Genomic DNA, 18,643 nt, shown 5'->3' with positions numbered 1-18,643 from the left:
AAAAAGTTGATTCACTCTTTGAAGGTCTCAGCATAAATAAGCCGAATCCACTTGACAGGTTCTCCTTAGAGGAACCAATTACTCTGAATTCATTATGGAGGGAGAAAATTATCCGGAATATTTTATCACAACCTGAGTAAGTGTTGCTCCGAGGGACAAGAGTCACTCAGGCTCAACATGAGCATGTAGGAGAATGACGGGGTTTCTCATAAAACTATTTCAATTTTAGATGAAGTCGCTCATTTTAACATAGAAATGTTTATTTATTGTCTACATGAAGATAAATATAATTCAGAGAAATCTGTGTTTTTTTAGTCCAGATTTGAAGCTCGTTTCTGATCAGACTGCAGAGAAAAAAATCCGTCTGCAGACACAAGAAATGACCTGACATGTTTCTCAATGAATCCTACTGTCAGCTCATCATTCATCGTACACATGACTCCATAAAAAGGTCGATGGTTCACACAGTGATAAATTGATTATCTGATAGGGGAGCTGATCAATTGACTGATCGATCGGCCAATCCAAAAAGCTGACTAAATTGATTTGTAGCAAATGAAATCCCTTTGCGGACCTCTCTCTCTGTGTGTGCGAGTGAAGGTGGCCTTGGCTCAGCGCTCAAGGTGAATGTTCACTTAAACTGCAAAAGTCAACAGTGACAGTTTAAAACAAAAGTGCTGCAGATTATTCAGCGCATGTGCTGCAGCGCATAAATAAAATCATGGAGTAAGATCAAAACAATATGAATAAATAAGATCAATAAAATGTCAAGAAACAACAAATGATTTACAGCCACTAAACGCCAGGGATGTGCAGAGGGTCCAGTATTTGTATCTGTATTTGTTGAGGCAGCGAAATTATTTGTATTTGTATTCAAATAAAAGTGGAATCCTGTTTTTGTTTTTATTACGCTTTTAATTTTAGAAACTTAAAGTGTTACAATAAGTGTTCATGAAGTATTCTCTGGGGAGCACTTAATTTGTGTCAGTAGTTCAGCTTTATCTCTGGCGAACACCCTCAACTCCGGGAGTGATGCCCAAATTAGGAAATGTGCGTCATGTAGCAGGTGGATGTGACTCCCCTCGTTGAGACCTGCTGATAGACGTAACAGTGGAGCAGAGGAGAGACACTGAGATAGTGATGTAACCAACGTGTGCGCTGGTATTTAACCTGTTTTGTTTTTTTTTTCTTCCCGAAAACAAATAATTTTTTAAATATTTGTATGAAACAAATATTCGTAAAAAAAACAAAAGAAACCCACTATTTGTGCTTTGCCGAATAACGTATTTGTATTCGGGCACACCCCTACTAAACACTTAATTCACCTTTACAGAAGTTATGCAACAAAATGTTCTATATAAGAATGTTTTTATTAAATATTTGTAACATTAATATTTGAACATGAAACTGAATATTAATAATACAAAGCCAAACATATGTGGACATCTGAATAGTAATCCCATCCGTGATAGCTGAACATGAGATTCCGACACCATGTTCGTTCATCTGCCACTGTAATAGCCTCCACTCTACTGGTTTCAGTCTTTCCAGCAGATGTTGTTACCTGGCTGCAGGGTTTTGCTCCCATTCAGCCACAAGAGCATCAGTGAGGTCAAACACTGATGAGGTCAGAGGCAAGTCAAGATCTTCCACACCAAACTGGGAAAACCATTTCTATATGGAGCTGACCCTTTTCCTTTTCCAGTTTCAGCAAGACATTACCCCTGTGAGCAAATACAAACTTTTGCCAGAAAGTTGGAAGAACTCTAAGGTGTAAAATATCATATATAAAATATCAGCCGTCTCTTCCTTCTCCATAGTAACAGTTGGCAGGTAAGATTCTCCCGCCATTCAGAGTCAAAGGTCTGTTGCTCGCTTCTTTCATGTGCACCCGAAAACCTACACAAATATTAAAAATTGCAGCCAGTGTGCAGACCCGGTGTGTGCCTTTGGAAATCTGAAACATTGCGGTCTGGCTGGTTCCTTGTTGGTCTGAGGGACCTTTGACCCAATCACTTCCTCTTCTGCCTCCTTCCAATGCACAAAGATAACTGATGTGACTTTATAGACAAAAAGTAGAAAAAAGGAAGTTAAAAACAGCACTGTACAGTGGTGACATACAGCCACTGTGAAAGTTTTGACTAAAAACCGTCACGTTTCACTTTCTTCCTCTGCAGCAGTCATCTTGGGTCCAGACCTTTGAACCCGCCCACTCCACCGAGTCCAGTTCTGTCTGATATCAGGCAACTACAGCAGCCTTCCTGTGCGCTTGCTGTAAATTAGTCCACAGCGCCCACCACAGTATCACAGCCCGCATGGCTTGCATGAATATTAGTTGTTATGGACGGTGCACACACACCTACAGAGGAGACTGTGTGTGGGTCTCTACACGGACTGTACTGAGAGCTTAGTGGTGGTTTTACACCACGACAGTCAATGCATAGGATTGTGTGTTGGCTGGTCATGGTTCCTGATAGAGGTGCAACAGATCACAAAACTCACGGTTCGGATCGTATCACGGATTTGAGTCACGGATTGGATCATTTTTAGGATTAGCAAAAAAGGGGGAGACAAATAAAACTTTGTTTTCCATTTATTCTGTAATACACTTACAGCAAGGAACTTTTGCCCATGCAAATGCTCAATTATTGTGAAATTAAATTGCAATATGAAGCATGATATCTTCCTCTTTTAAACACAGTAGTGAATGAAACAGCCGGTGTCCACATCATCAAAACTTGATGATAACTTAAAAACATGAACACATGTCTTGTCCTGCAGCTTGTTGAACGAGCCACAAAACTAACATTCAGCGGGGAAAAGTGCACCGCTAACGTCAGTTAGCAGCTAGATGCTAATTAGCTGCTCAGCTGCAGCACATTAAACAGCAGGTAAACGTACCTGCAAATTTCACTTCGGACCCGTTAGATGCTGGTTTGATCGTCGCTCTTCAAAATCCTTGTGAGCGACACGCTGTCTGTCCATGACTTGTACTTACAGCAGTTTGTTTTTATTTTGTCTTAAATGAGACATTAAATTTTGCAATTAATCCACAGTTCATCTACCTGCCGAACCGTGGGAGGTGATTCGTACGGATTACGGATCAACTACGATCTGTTACACTACTAGTTCCTGACAAACAGTTCTTGTGCTGATGTTGCATCTGAGATAGTTGGGAACTATAGACTGTAAAAAATATGGATGTAGCCATTGTGACATCACCCACCCCACTCCACCTAACTCCCAGCTAATCCAAAATGGGTTAAGTGGTGCAGCTGAGGCAGCCGAATGAAGCCTGGTTGCTGAAACAAGCCAGCTAGCGGCTAGCGACCTGTCACTCAAAGCAGCCACATCCTTAATTATGCATAACTTTACGGCTTAATAACATTTAAACGGGTGAGTTATAAAAAAATTCAACCCCCGTACAGTTGTCATGAAAGGGTAAATTAGCTATAGAGACCAAAACCGTTTTTTATACCAGGCTGTAAATATGTTTATTCCTGCTGTAAAGTTGGGTATTTTAACATGGGCCTCAAGTGGCCATTTGAGGAACTGCAGTTTTTAGCACATCTGCACTGCATTCATTTTTCAGCCGCGGAGGTTACCGCTTGTTGGGAACTTCATAGTAAGCGTTGAAACCAAGGACGAATAACTTGATGGTCCCATTCTGTCAGCTTGTGTGACCTGTTGTTGCTCTTAAATGTTTCCGCTCCACAATAACAGCACTTGCTGTTGACAAATCTACTGTGGCACAGCAGAAATTTGTCAAAAAAAAAAAAAAAAGGCATCTTATGACAGTGTCATGTTAAATTTAGGTCACTGAGCTTTTTAGTAGCCCATATTCTACTGCAGATGTTTGACAATGGCGGGCTCATTGCTTGATGCTTGATTTATGTACCTTTAAGCAATATATCCACATATCTTTGGCTATATAGTTTACAGTATGTCTGAGCTATGAATATATATGAAAATGCATGCATTTCTCACAAAAAAAAATCTCTATCTTGTTTTTTTTTTGGTCTCTAACACTCGGTAGAAATAATTAGAAATAAAAGGTGCATTTAGTGTTAGAAACCAGTAACAGACTGGACTTCAGTACAGAGAATTTCACGCATTAGAAACTCAGTCAACTCATTACTGCTCTGCACGGCTGGATAAAAGGCACAATCAGGAATATCAAATTGTTGATAGAGGTTCTCTCACACACACACACACACACACACACACACAGGGTCTAATTTAGCATTTCAATAGACTTGGAAACTCACTAAGGAGGCTGTAAGGTGTGACTAGCATGGTAGAGGAAGTATTGATTAGTGGACTCTGGTCATGATTGTTGGTAATGTGACTGCCCAGCTACTGTCTCTCTCTCCCTCTCTCTCTCTCTCACACACACACACACACACGTTGTTCTAGGTCACTTTTGGGGACATTACATAGACTTACATTCATTTCCTGGTGACTTACCCAGACCCTACACATAACCACTGACCCAAAAATCAGCTTTTTCCCCAACTGGGGACACGGCAGTCCCCAATTGGACAAGCTGTCCCCAATCAACTGGTCTGAAATTTGTCCCCAAAAGTATCTTATGACAGACCCACACACACACACACACACACAGTATACAATGCACAAATAAAATATTTAAAACAAGCACAAAATACTCAATAATATGCAAAAAAAATATGCAACTCATACATCCTGCACACACACACACACACGCTCTAAATGTTAATGGTGACACCCTGCAATAATTAAATAGTAGTGAAATTTACTTAAACACACACACACACACACACACACACACACACACACACAGAGAGGAGATCAACTTGGGTGATTTATGATTCTGAACGCGGCAAACACACATACATAGATCTTAACACTCGTCCTCCTGTGTCCACTTCTACCGCCCACACGGTCTCACTTAATAATGATAAATCTCATAAAAAGCCCAGGCATGCTGAATAATGGATGCTTGTCTCCATTCCTGCAGTTTAAATATATACATATTACCCCATGAATAATTAACATCTTCATTTCACAGCTGTCTCTTAAACGCAGGATGGAAAAGAGAAAGGATTCATTTCAGCATCGGTCCCCCCCCCGCCCCCCCTTTTACTCTCCTGCCTCCGCGAGGCCAACGGGGCACGTAACAACATTTCAATAATATTTAGTCGGACACGTCGTTTTTCACTGAGGTTCCTCGCCGTCACACATGAAAAAGGATTTTATCAGCAGCAGCGTGGCTATGGATGACAGTCGGTCCACTGCTCTGGTCCAAACTCAAATATCTCAACAACTATTTGATGGATTTTTACAGGCATTCATGTTCCCCAGAGGATGAATCCCAGTTACTCCAGAGATCCTCTGACTTTCCCTCTAGCGCCACCAGCAGGTTGAGTTAAAATGAGCTGAATGAATATACTCAAATCTCCTCCAGCAGCCAGGAATAAATATTCAAACTTTGTCTCAACATATTTCTCCTTTAAACAAAAAAAAATGTTTAACTGGAAAGAAATTCAACTTCTTTTCCTGTTTGAATCTGCCAAACTACAATCCTGAGATAAGAAAAAAGAAAAATCTCTTTTCCTTAATCTCAAAGGGGAGATATTATGTTTTTTTGTGTGTGTTTTTCTGTCATTTATACACTGTTATGATGTGTATAACAGATCATAACACATTGTTTTTCTCTGAGGCTCCTCGCTGTCACACACAAAAAAAGGATTTTATTAGCTAGCGGCGCGGCGTGGCGTGGCGTGGCTAAGGAGGGCAGTGTTGGTCAGTCGGTCCACCGTCAAATATCTGTTGGATGGATTGACGTGAATTATTTTTACAGGCCTTCATGTTACTTCGGTGGGTTGACATTGGGGATTCAGAGTGAAATGAAATGAATACAGTCTACTAAAGTCTCAGACATCCCTTGACACTTACGACCTGTAATAAATATTGGTCACTACATATTTCACCTTTAAAACAAAATGAATAGTTTTCTCAAAAAAAAAAAAAAAAAAAAAGTTTAACTGGGAAGAAATACCACTTCTTTTATGTTTGAATCTGCCAAACTACAAATCCTGAGATTATGTTTTTTTTATTTATACACTGTTATGATGTCAGATATGTTGTTGTTCCCTGTAAGACAAAAACCAGGGCTTCAACCTGCTCTGAAAGCTTCATTTGTCTTTTTTTTTTTTTTTCCAACTTTCCCGATGAGATGACGTCAGCAGAGGTTGTTTACATCGTCCACTCTCATATTTCGGATCTGATTCGGGCTCAAACGTGTACGTATGTATTTGAAAAGTTTCTATTATGAGTAAAGAAAAGGAGAAAAAGTAGTGAAATCTTACTACTGTTTGTTTACGTAGCCTCTGGAGCCGGAGGAAGCTTCCTGAAACCGACCAATCAGAACAGAGTGTGCTCATCATCGGGAGGGGGGCCTTAACCCATAAGAACCTGAACCCAGTTCTCCTTAAGGGAAAATTATGGGGAATATAAAACAGACCAAATGGACCACAAGGAACACATTTCTGAATCTACCGTCAGTGTCAAAGATCTGTAATGTAACATATATGTCATAACGATATTTAACTTGTTTTATATCAATTTGTTCAAGAAATGTGGTCAGAACAGGTTAAATGTAATACAGGACGTCTTATTAAAGCTTCAGAATTGTTAAATGGGTTGAAACCTACCTTTAGTAACAATAAACAAGCTTTTTTACAATTAGCTAGTTCTGTCACATTTGCTGACCAGGCACACCGCCATTTTGGAAGTGATGTCACGGGTACACAGATTCACACATTGTCACATGACTGCACCAGGATGTTCAGTAGATGTCACTTTAGGGACTTCATGAGTTAAAATCAAGGATAAAGCTCAATAAGGAATTTTCCAGAACATTGAAAGGGTTGGTGACACCTGTGTCATCATGGGTTCTTATGGGTTAAAGAGACACAGCATGTAAATATAGATTTATAGAGAGATAAACGTGTTTGTTTTCAACCAGTTAATTTATTACAAACTTTAACCAAGTACATTTTTACCCAACAGATCCTTCACTGTAACAGTGATGGAGGAACGGTCACATGAGTCACTAGAAGATCAGAAAATGATTCATTCGTTTATCACTGCCTTCAAAAATAAAAACATTTTGTTTCTTGGTGTAGAAGTCTCGTTGCTAAAAATCCTGGATTCAAACACGGCTGAACACCTGTGATAATCATGAGCACAGTGACGATTTTACTGCACACATGATTTAGTGAGGAGTTGCTCTTTGTTGCCATGAATTAAACTTTAGAGTATCCTACAGTGACAAATCAAGACACATTAATAGTCTCAATAAAAACTTACAAAAACTGATAAATGAGACAGCTAAAAAAGATTTGTTTTTTCTAATATCCTGTTACAAAATGTTTTCCCAGCTAAGACTTTAGCAGCATGTGTTGCTTTTCATGCATCAGCTTTAATCCTCCTGCCTCCAAACCATCTCAGGGTCCCTCCAGATATCTCAAACTTTCCAACAACACATTAAAAAAAAGGACAGAGCGACTGCAGCCAGTAGAGATTAAACTTGGATTAAGTAGATTACTAACCAGATTCAAACTTCTCAGCAGCATTAGTGTTGATATGTTGGGATCATGAGGACGTTGGTGGGACGGTACACTAATAATACAGACATGCAGGATTAATGTTTTACTGTACCTGCAGCAGATTGGCTTTAATGTGGATTTGGTCCAAATCCAGGGGTGAGCCAATGAGTCTCTGAATCACAGACTATTGGTTTAAGAATCTTTTCCCCTTCTGTCAGGTTACTTTAAGTAGATAGGAGGGAAATTAGAGAAGGATGGGAAAAGGACAAGCCTGTTAATGTGCGAGACTGGATCCTGTAGAGGCTAATCTATACTCTTCTAGCACGAGAAGGTCTGGAGAAAGTCTCCTCAGGAATAAATATTGTAACGAGACCCACAGCCATTCAAATGGCTCTCTGTTTGAAAACTCCACTGCAGGTAACCTGCACCTGAAGTTTGTTTTCCTTTTTCTCTGGTTCTGTTTTTCAGTAGATACACCAATGATAATAATGGATGACTTGACTTAACTCTCTTAACCCTCTACTGTAGGTTAAATTGACTTTAAACTAATGCTGCGTCTCAAATCGCATACTTCTGTACTTAAACTTAACATTTTGAGTGCATAAGTGCGTTCACAATGAGAAGTATGGGAAAATGCAGTGCACTGTGAGTTCCTGGATGGTGCTATGGTAGCGAGATGTGACCTCGCCCGTTGATTTCACTGTAGCCGGTCTGAAGCCCAAAGTTGCAGCTTATGGTCGGCAGCATCTTTTCCATTTGGAGCCAGAACCTTCCACATAAGGAGTGTGGGGTTTGCCTTGCACGCTCTGGAAACACGCCTTGGTACCTTGGACTGAAGCTAACGCTAGCTTACTGGGAACACTGAGCGCTGCACGCTTTATCACACTTTAGGCTACCATTAGCTACTTTAGCTAAATTGTGCTAACAGGGCAGGTATCATAATCAAGTAACATTAAACTTATGCTGTGTCTCAAATCACGTACTTCTGTACTTACACTTCACATTTTGAGTGCATAAGTGTGTTCACACTGAGAAGTAGGGGAAATGCACTGTGAGAACCCGGATGGTGCACTCAAAAAAAGTTGAGTGTGGAACTATGGACACTTCTCGCCCTCAATGGTCGCCATCTTGGCTACGTAGCGGAAGGGGAGGGACCACTTTTCAAACTGGAAATGGCGGCCGAGTACGTTGTAACCACGGTGAACATCGCTGCATTATACAAATGTAAGTTATACATGTGTTTTTTTAGCACTTAGCACCACTATACTGTTGTCAGATATAAGCCATCAGTGTGGTTTTTGGGTTAATTTAGCAGTCTGTAATGATTTGGTAGCGTGAATGCTAACTCTCTTTTAGCTCTGTTTTTACTCTCTACCAACTCCTGAGGGAAATATCTGGCTCTTTAGCTGCTAAATGCTCCACTATGTTCACCAGCTAGTCTACAGCTAACTGTGTCTGTTTGGTGTTGAGCAGGTAGTGTACAGCGGCTTTTTAGAGCTTTTTCTCCGAAAACGACACTATGAGAGCGCTGAGAGTGAACCAGAACAGTAAAGTTGCAGCCGGACAGATAAACAATGAGCTGAAACTCACTATAAAGCTCCGTAAAGTTGAGAGGAGCTGCAGAGTCACTGATAATTCTCTGTAATTCACTGTGTTACTTTAAATCGTTGTTGCTTTAAAGTTAAAGTCAGTACTGAAACCAACTGAGCAAACGTTGCTTAATTAAAAGAGAATTTTAGCCTTGTCATGTCCTCAGTCAAGAGGCAAAATAAAAGCTTCACCATCCTTCGAATTATGCAGTTATTTATCACACAGGATGCTCGGAGCAGAGTGCGCCTAACAGAAATGTTTGCTCCCTTCAATCCTTGCTGTAAGGAAGGTCAAACCTTGCAGACTAATTTTCAGTATTTGCAAGTATTTACTGGAAAACCTTTGCTGCAACCAAGGACTGTAGATAGACTGTCAACAACAGATACGTTTCCATAGCATCGATCATGTCCCGCAGCACAGGGCCACGATGAAAAGGAGCAGAATTTATATAACACAAGTGGTTTATTTCAACATAATATTCAGTTCACAAAAGCAGCTCTATTGACAAGATATAAAAGAATGTCTGTAAAAATAAGCCGTATGGCCTTATGATGTAACATAAATAAGTGGTAAACAGATGCTGCAGAGTGGAACCCATGCTGATGCTTTGAATTAAAACTGCGTACTGTATGTGGGTCATAGTATAAAATAATAAACGCTGACTTTTTAAGCTGTGCAGAGCCTTTTTGGTGGAGAATTTCAAAAAAGGAGTGAAATACAATGACGGCATATTTCACATCACAGACCCGGCTGACCGGAGAAGCAAACAAAGACTCATGAACTCACAGATGGAGTTCAGTCCATCAACACTGCACTGTCTTCACAGCCCGAGCACCTAGGAGAACAACACCTACACACACACACCTACACAGAGACACACACACACACACACAAATACACACAAGTATCGACGACCTCAATCTTACTGCCTCCACACTGGCGCTGCAGATAACCATCCGCCCTCAAAAAATGAACTCAATGTACAGATTAACTGTGTTTTAAGTGTAATTTCTTATGTAAATTTTGCTGTTGCAAGTTTCAGTACTGATACCAAAACAATATGATACGTGTTTTTCCTTTAAAAGGTAGATTCAGTCATTCTGGAGAAAGGCTAAACACCCAAACACATACACCCCTCCCTTCATGCTCCTTTAAAAGCTCTAATACCAAAATTCATGGATGCACATCGCCAAGGCAACGACCAAAAGAGAGGCAGCTGTAGATTCACTTGTGTTCCTCTCACACGTTATCACGAGCAGGGAAAAAAAAGTCCATCCACACTCTCCGCCTGCCTCTCTGCAGCCTCCGAACGTCTCACTCACTCGACCTGCGTCTGTCAGCTGCAGCTCACTGAACCAAAACAGTTTGTATGTCGGCTCCACGGGAAGAAATCGACAAATTATTGGTTGATTTATACAATTTTTTTTTAGTAAGTTATTCATATGATTATTTATTTCATAATGTTTTTATAAAAATTATGATTACACTGTGTATGTTTGTTACTATTTTATCTAGATCATGATGAATTGTTCCTGTCTTGTACTACAACTCTGCAACATCAGCAGACTCATCAGCTAACGTAAAGAGGAAGATGTAGAAATTAAAATTCATTGGAGACAGGGTGAGACATGTCGTCTGGGGGTCAGTTGATGTTATCTATAAGTCTGTATTTTGATAGATTAAGAAAAGAACTGTAATAAAACCCTGTTATAAGCCTTTTCCTTTATAACCTCGTCCTGTGTGTTGCACTGCGAAACGCTCCTTCATATACAAGAAAATAAATTCTGTTAGATTTTGATACTTCGGCTTCGGTCTCTATTGTTTAATGGTCATTATGAAGAAATTCTTTTTCACAAATGTCTTTTTATTTATTGAATATTGGGCACTTTTGGGCTTCCGTACACCAGCAGGGACCTTAAATTGGAGAGTCAAGATTGCAAACCACTAAGAACAACATGATAAAAATACTATAAATTGATTAATTTCCGTTTATCTGTTAGACTAGCAGTGGGAACCTTCCTGAAATAACATGTGAACGCTCCCATGTCAGAATAATATTCTCATTCAGTTGACGTGGTGCGAACCAGGTGAACTGTAATGTGGAAATTACCCAGATTTCACAGTTTATCATCAAAGAGTGACACCCTGAACCAGCGACAGTGTAACGGCTGATGGTTTCCCTGCTAAACCAGTCCCATGATGCTCTCTGAAACCACTTTCTCTAAGGGTTCAAACTTGTGTTGTGGTATTTTTAAGTTTTTTTGTTTTTAATTTGAAAACCTTTGGGCTATATAGTGGATTTTTTTGCTTGTGTGTGTGTGTGAGAGAGAAAGAGAGAGAGAGAGAGATGACGATTTTGTAGCTATAAGAAGACAAAGAGACAAAGAACAAAGGCAGAAGTTAAAAGCAGAGCGTGTACGCGCTGTAGATCTGAACGTATAGAGCTGTAAGTTTGTGACTAAAAGGGTAAAGTGAAGGACGATGAGAACAACAGGAAGGAGACGGAAAGAGAAATCTGTTTCAGGAGAGCGAGAGCTTCGGCTGCCAGAGAGACCGGCGAGAGATCTCCTGTTGATCAAAGCCGCCCGTCTCTCTCCTGCTATCACTCTCCATCTCTCCTCTCAACTTCTCCTCACATCTTTTTTTTTGACAGTATTACCAAATCCCCACGAGCTCCGGTTGGAGAAGCAAATCAAATATTCTGTATAATCTGCTGATGGCAAGAGTGAGAAAACTTCTCATGAACTGACATCCAAACACACATTTCTGACATCCCCAGAATCTGTATCTTCATAGTCATTAAATAGAGCCAGCACAGAATCACCCAACCCAGTCAGCTCACATATACAGTATACAGGTTTATAAATATATATATATATGCTGGAAAGCTCTCGAAGCGCCCTGCATGATGCAAAGATGAATCCAGGCTACTGAGTGAAGCTGGGAGTTTTTCTGGCTTTGAACAAAAAGAGCAACTCAACTGATGTTGAAGGAAAAGATTTCAGCATCCTCAGAGAAGCGATTTATGTTGCAACATGTAGAGTTAATTTCTTTAAGGAAAAATTATGATCGATAATATTGGTTGACAGCATTTTTCACATAAATGAAAATAAATGTCTTACAATTCTTCTTATTCACCAACCAACCACACATTATAGGCTGTGATTAATAAAACAGTGTTCGCTGCTGCTGAAAATATATATATATATTTTAAAAGGTGATTTAACTGCTTCACCTGTTGCCCTAAAAAGCAGCATCTAGTGACTCAGTGATGTGTCTCTTCAAGCAACGTTAGTCAACGTTACCGGTTCTTTAGAAGGAAAAAATAACAGATTTTTTTACTAAATTTATACACTGACAAGCTGAAACAGCAACACAGACTTCTATACACCAACCTAAACATAACATCATCATGTTAAGGGCGATTCTAACATTAAGTTCATTTGGATATATTTCGTGTTTATAGTAGGAATGACTGCAGAGAGGTTGAACTACGAAAAAAGCTGGCTCGACAAACCCTAAACTCACGATCAGAGATGAGTGGTATCACGACGGTTGTTATGAACTTTCTTTGTTAAGTCAGACTTTCTGCTTCAGGCTCTGTGCACGTCCCCATAAAAGGAGGCGTTTGGTGCGTCTTTTGACTCTTTTTCCGCACAAAACAGACCGATCACATGCCGCTCACTTCAGTCAGGAGGAACAGATCGTTATAACGGAGAGATATGAAGAATATAACGTAATTAGTTTATATACACAGCTCTTAAACTTTAAACTTGATGCAGCAGATTTAAACATTATACTCAGGAAGTGCATTCAGGTCTGACTCTGTCCCATAATGAAGGAAAAGTGGAAATCACTTTAGATTTTGGTCAAATCAAAGTGAAATTAATATTTTTTTTTATTGTTCAAAATATTTTTTCATTAGTTAGTTTTATTTGAAATACAGTTTGATATATTGTAACAAAATCCAATCCCACAAGTAACCCTAACCTCTTGCACCATTATAAATTTACAATATGACATCAAATCAATGGTAAGTCTGATAAAAGACTAATCAGTTTTCTAATTAGTGTTCTAATAGCTGCAGCACCAGCAGTATTACTTTATTAGTATTACTTTGTGGCAAATCAGGTAGTTAGTGAAAGAGCAGCGCTTTTTATTGCCGATTTAACCCAAAACTTGGAACATAACCTGCTCCGGACCATGTTGAGTTTACAGTATAAGTTACCATGGTGATGTAGCAGGTTAAAAGAGAGACACCTTCATGACATTGAAAACCCTGCAGACTCAACACACCTCGCTAACCCACTAATCTCGCTTCGTAGTAGCTACACTCCTCTGGTCTTATTCTGAGCAGAACAGACTCAGAAACAGGAAGAGACCTGTTGAATAGCAGCAGCATAAACTCCTCTGTTAGCTCAGCTTGTTTTTTTACATTATAAATGAGAACAAACAGTGACGACGCTGCTTTCACTATAAAACTGAAATTATCCTTTGCTGAAGATACAGAGATGGGTGTTACGGGTAACGAAAGGTAGCAGAGACTCGCAGAGGAGCCGACGTGCACACCTTCCAAACCTCAGCAAAGATTAATGCAGACCTGCACGTCAAGCACATTTATTGCTGGATTCGATGTCTGTGGGGGAAATAGGTCAGAAACGTAAAAATATGCTACATAAAAGTATGAAAGAAATGGCCTCATGAATGTTTCCGAGTAACCTCTGTGTACATTTGCATAATTCCATCTTCAGGCTGAAGCCAAGGATCAAACTCATTTAGCAGCTTTAATTTAAGGACTTATATAGCCTAAAACAATTAGTGCATTTGAAGGATGTGTGGACTGTGAGACTGTGTAGACTCTTAAGAAGGTCTAAGCTCTACATTTAAAGTTATCAATAAATGCAGCCTACAGTTCTGTATGTGAAGAACTGTTGTGAAGGTAATTTGTATAAAACACTGTAGCCTGAAGACCAGCCTGACCAGGCAAGTTTCAAAGATAAATTAAGTCAGAATTATTTAAACTTGCTTCATGAAACAGAAACCAAACCTAAATACAACTGGTTTAACTGGTAATGTTGCTTTAATACGTGCAAAAACAAGAATAAAGTGAGAAAGAAATAAGTTAGATTGAATTTCACAGATGAAATGTCTGTTTTTGTTGACTAAAACTAACAACTAAACAAAAAAACTATGACTCAAACTAATAACTAAACATTTTTTTGTCAAAAGACAAAAACTACATCAGTATAAACCACATCAAAGGCAACATGATACACATATAAAATCCATAAACTCTGCAACATTTAACACACAAACACAGCTTCTCATCCAGCCGTTAGATAAAAACATTACTGTAAAAAAAAAAAGAAGAGAAAAATCACGATGCAGCTGAGTCTATGATGAAATTCCATACCGGCTGTAATACAGAGCGGCGTTGCACAATCTTTCCACGCATGATCAATTCATGATCTACAGTGTGAAATGAGGCCACCCCAGCTAATCTAATCTGCATATATAGACGGCAGCTAATATGGCATTTTAATGTGACTAAAGTTAGTTTTTTTTTTACGCCGGGGAGGTTTTTCCAGGGCTTCTCCTAAGAGCTGTGGCCTCCTTTAGAAGCAGCAGCTTTACCAAAGACTTGTCACCAAAGAGCTTCACTCAGTGACAGCAAATCTCAACATGCCACTACCTTAATTATTCTCTTTACTTAGGGGAGGAAGGGTATTTGGAGAGGAAAAAAAAAAATCCAATTCTCTTTGTTGTGTGCATGTCTTTGCTGTGAACACTTGGGATAAAGTCCCTGTAGGCATCCAGAAGGAAAATACTTTCAGAAATTATTTGAAACTCAAACATTACTGTTGGACAATAATAAGATGCTGCCAGACAGGCTTTTCTCTTTAATTAAGTTGTGTTCAGGTTCATTTAGTTATTCTATGAACCTTTATCAAGAGTAAGTCTCAAAGGACTATAGAATCAGAGAAACCAGACAAGAGAATAAAGAAGAAGAGAAATTGGACCAGATCCCCATTAATCTAAAGCTGCAACTAATGATTATTTTCATTATTGATTAACCTGAGGATCAGAAATTAGTTTTAAAAAAAAATCATGGTTATAATTTTCTAAAGTCAAAAGTTACTTCTTCAAATGTCTTTTTCAGTTCAAACTCTAAAAATATTCAGTTTACCATCATATGAGACAAAAAAACACCTCAAATCCTCATATTTGAGAAGATGAAACCAGCAAATATTTGGTCTTTTTGCTTAAAAAAATGGATGAAAATGGTTATTTAAATATCAAAATAGTTGCCAATTAACTTTCTCTTCAACAACTAATAGATTAATCGTTGCAGCTCTACATTAATCAAACCACAAACCACAAACCACAAAAAGACAAAAGAAAACCACCAGACTTTTCTATAATCTAGTGACTGCACCGCTGGCCAAAGCAAACCGAACAAATCAAGAGTAAAATCTGACTCCTGCTTTAATCATTTGGCTCATAAAAACCTCAAAGTATCCAGAAAAGGGTTCCTACCTTTGTGTGAGAGTCTCTTGGATGATTTCCCTGATTCCTTCCAACAGGTGGATCATAGAAGAATCAAATAATGGCTCCAAAATCCTTCAGATAACGACGTATCCAGGTATCCGAAACTCAAGTTTCCCCTCTCAGTCGTCTCTCTGACGTGCAGTAAACTATCTGCCATTTAAAAGTAAGATTTCCCCAGTTTATCAGGTTGAGAGTGGTCAAAAACTGTGTTTGGGTCCAAAACAATATGAGTGAGAGGAACTACTTCCTGGTGTCTAAGTGGGTCAGTCTCAGGTGATACTGGTTTATCTCTAATCAGTGGAAACAAAGACAGGTGTAATTCATCCAGTGTCCACCAGGGGGGTAACCCTTTTTATTTACTCTCATTGTTAATGCAGTTACAAAGATCAGATGTTCATATTTATAGTATATAAAAGGAGAAAAAATGAGATTGTAAACAGATACTGTGTCTGTTGATGTGAAGTATTTGAACTACACACACCAATACAGTCCAATGTGAGGAAAGATATGTAGAAAAGATTATTCGACTCTTAAATTTGAAGAGTTTTACAGTTATACAAAACACAGGATTTACAGCGACACTTAATTACAAAGGTCACACAACAGAGACAAAGACGTGGATTGACGCTTTACACACCACAGACTGGATTTCTTGTAACTTAAGAGGAGGTTTTACTTATTTAAAGCTCGTATTTCTGTAGGAACAAAGCTCTTGCTGGGTAGTTTATACCTACAGCTAGAAGGAAGGGGGGGTAAAGTGCTGGGAGAGTGGGTGGTCCGGGGTCAGGTGTGATTGTGAGTGCTTTGCGGATCAGGGATGAGGTGACTCACTCGGATAAGACGGGGGTGAGAATACCGACGAGTTTGCTGGTTAAATCTTTAAGAGTTTATTCTTATGGGTGACTGTAAGCATGTGGAAATAAACAGATGGCACCATCCAGAAGAACTGGCTCAATAATGCTCCAGTACAGTACAGGAGAAGAAGAAGAAGATGGAGTCGGACAGACAGGTGGTTTAGTTTACAGATGGTTGTGAGTTTCTGCTGACAACACATGTAAATATCCTTGATATGCTGATGGAAGCTGATGTTGTTGCCCAGTGTGATGCCAATGTATCTGAAAGACTCCAACACCTCCATCTTCTCTCCCTTGATGGTGAGACTGGGGGGGATGGACCAGTGTTTCAGTGTTAAGGTGGAGAAAGTTATCTTCACATCATGTACTAAAATGAACTAAATTGAACGTTTCTGCAAACCACAGAAACGTTGAATATCTACGTTTCAACACGTGTAATACGTAGCAGATCAACATTTCTACAAACGTAGCATATTAACATTTCTACCCATTGAATAATGACGTTTTATGGTGTGACAACGCGGTGGTTAAGGTCTGGTTAGGTTTAGGCACAAAGACCACTTGGTTAGGGTTAGGGAAAGATCATGGTTTGGGTTAAAATAAAAACAAAAAATAAAATAAAAATGGCCAATGTCTCATTAAAAACACCCAGTTTTGTCTGTTGAAACAGGAATCGCGCATTGGTTTTGAGGTGGTCTCGAAGCGTACTCTCTGCTTAAACTTACTAACCATCCACTGACCCCTCCTCCTAATAGCTCATATAGATCTCATGTGAACTGCGTCGCTTTAGAAATGTTGAGATGATACGCTTTGTTGAAATGTTAATATGCTAGGTATTACATGTGTTGAAACTATAGACTGTATAAAAATATGGACGTAGTTACCGTGACGTCACCCGTTGGTTTCTGAAGAGCGGTTTTGGAGCTCAAAGCGAGCCGCTCCGGCCGTCGCCATCTTGACAGTGCGTGACTCTGCCTAACTCCCAACCAATCAAAAATGGGCAAAGAGGCGGGCCGAATGGCTGAAACAAGCCACCTAGCGGCTGGCGGACCTGTCACTCAAAGCAGCCATGTCCTTCATTATGCAGAACTTTACGGCTTAATAAAATTTAAATGAGTGAGTTATAAAAAAATTCACCCCCCGTACAGTTGTCATGAAAGGAGAAATTAGCTACAGAGACCAAAACCGTTTTTTGTACCAGGCTGTAAACATGTTTATTTCTGCTGTAAAGTTGGGCATTTTAACATGGGGGTCTATGGGGATTGACTCGCTTTTGGAGCCTCAAGTGGCCATTCAAGGAACTGCACTTCCACATTGGCTTCATTTTTCAACCCCGGAGGTTGCCGCTTGGTTGAAACGTAGGTATTCAACGTTTCTGTGGTTTGCAGAAATGTAAACTGCCAACGTTTTATCCTAGCGACCAGGCTGTTGAAGTAGACAGTAATGGTGGATGGACTTTGACAGTCGTTTGTATGGAGGTTGTAGAGATATGGACTGAGTACACACCACTGTGGAGCGCCGGTATTGAGAATAATGGTGAGTGACTGAGTTGTCAACCCTTACTGCTTGTGGTCTGTTGAAGAGGAAGTTACGGATCCAGTGGACTAATGGTGATGGAACAATAAAATAAGATACACCACAAAAACAAATATAAAGTGCATGAAAAATACAACTTGACATAACGCTGAATCAGTGGGAGCCCTGAGCTTGTTCCTCTGCAACAAGATGGTTCCCATCTAGGGGTTAATGGGAGACAATGACACCTGAAGTGTGTTGCTTATGTCCGGTCTACTCCGTAATTTTGTTTTGGGTGCTGTCACTGCAGAAAACCCCGCTTCACACAGATAGGATGTTGGAAATGGTAACAGGGTTTTCCGTGCTGTTGTGGTGTTCTTGGAAGTCGTAGGCTCTTCTTCTGTCTCCTCACTGGGCCTTTTCCCCTTCACAAAGAAGCTTTCCAAAGACATTTGTTTTTTAATCATTTTGCTAGCTTGCAGGTTTAACTTTAGCGGTAACGTATCACATGACCGAGACAAGCGTCTTGACATGCGTCAAGAG

At 39.7% G+C, this 18,643-nt stretch overlaps 1 long non-coding RNA gene across 1 annotated transcript in view; it reads right to left on the bottom strand.

Annotated features, from left to right (window-relative positions):
• The window catches only part of LOC121900771, an 83,061-nt gene extending 65,556 nt beyond the window's left edge, over positions 1 to 17,505 (bottom strand). Inside the window, exons 1-2 of the long non-coding RNA XR_006097067.1 lie at positions 17,470 to 17,505; positions 15,720 to 16,891 (exon numbers count right to left, since the gene is read on the bottom strand). This is a non-coding gene — a long non-coding RNA (uncharacterized LOC121900771). The remainder of the gene's footprint in view (positions 1 to 15,719; positions 16,892 to 17,469) is intronic.
• Positions 17,506 to 18,643: the final 1,138 nt, after the last annotated feature.

The sequence above is a fragment of the Thunnus maccoyii genome, chromosome 7, assembly GCF_910596095.1.
Source record: "Thunnus maccoyii chromosome 7, fThuMac1.1, whole genome shotgun sequence".
In the NCBI taxonomy this organism is placed as follows: Eukaryota; Metazoa; Chordata; class Actinopteri; order Scombriformes; family Scombridae; genus Thunnus; species Thunnus maccoyii.
Note: the sequence above shows the minus strand (reverse complement) of the source record. Positions and strands in the feature narration are given on the sequence as shown.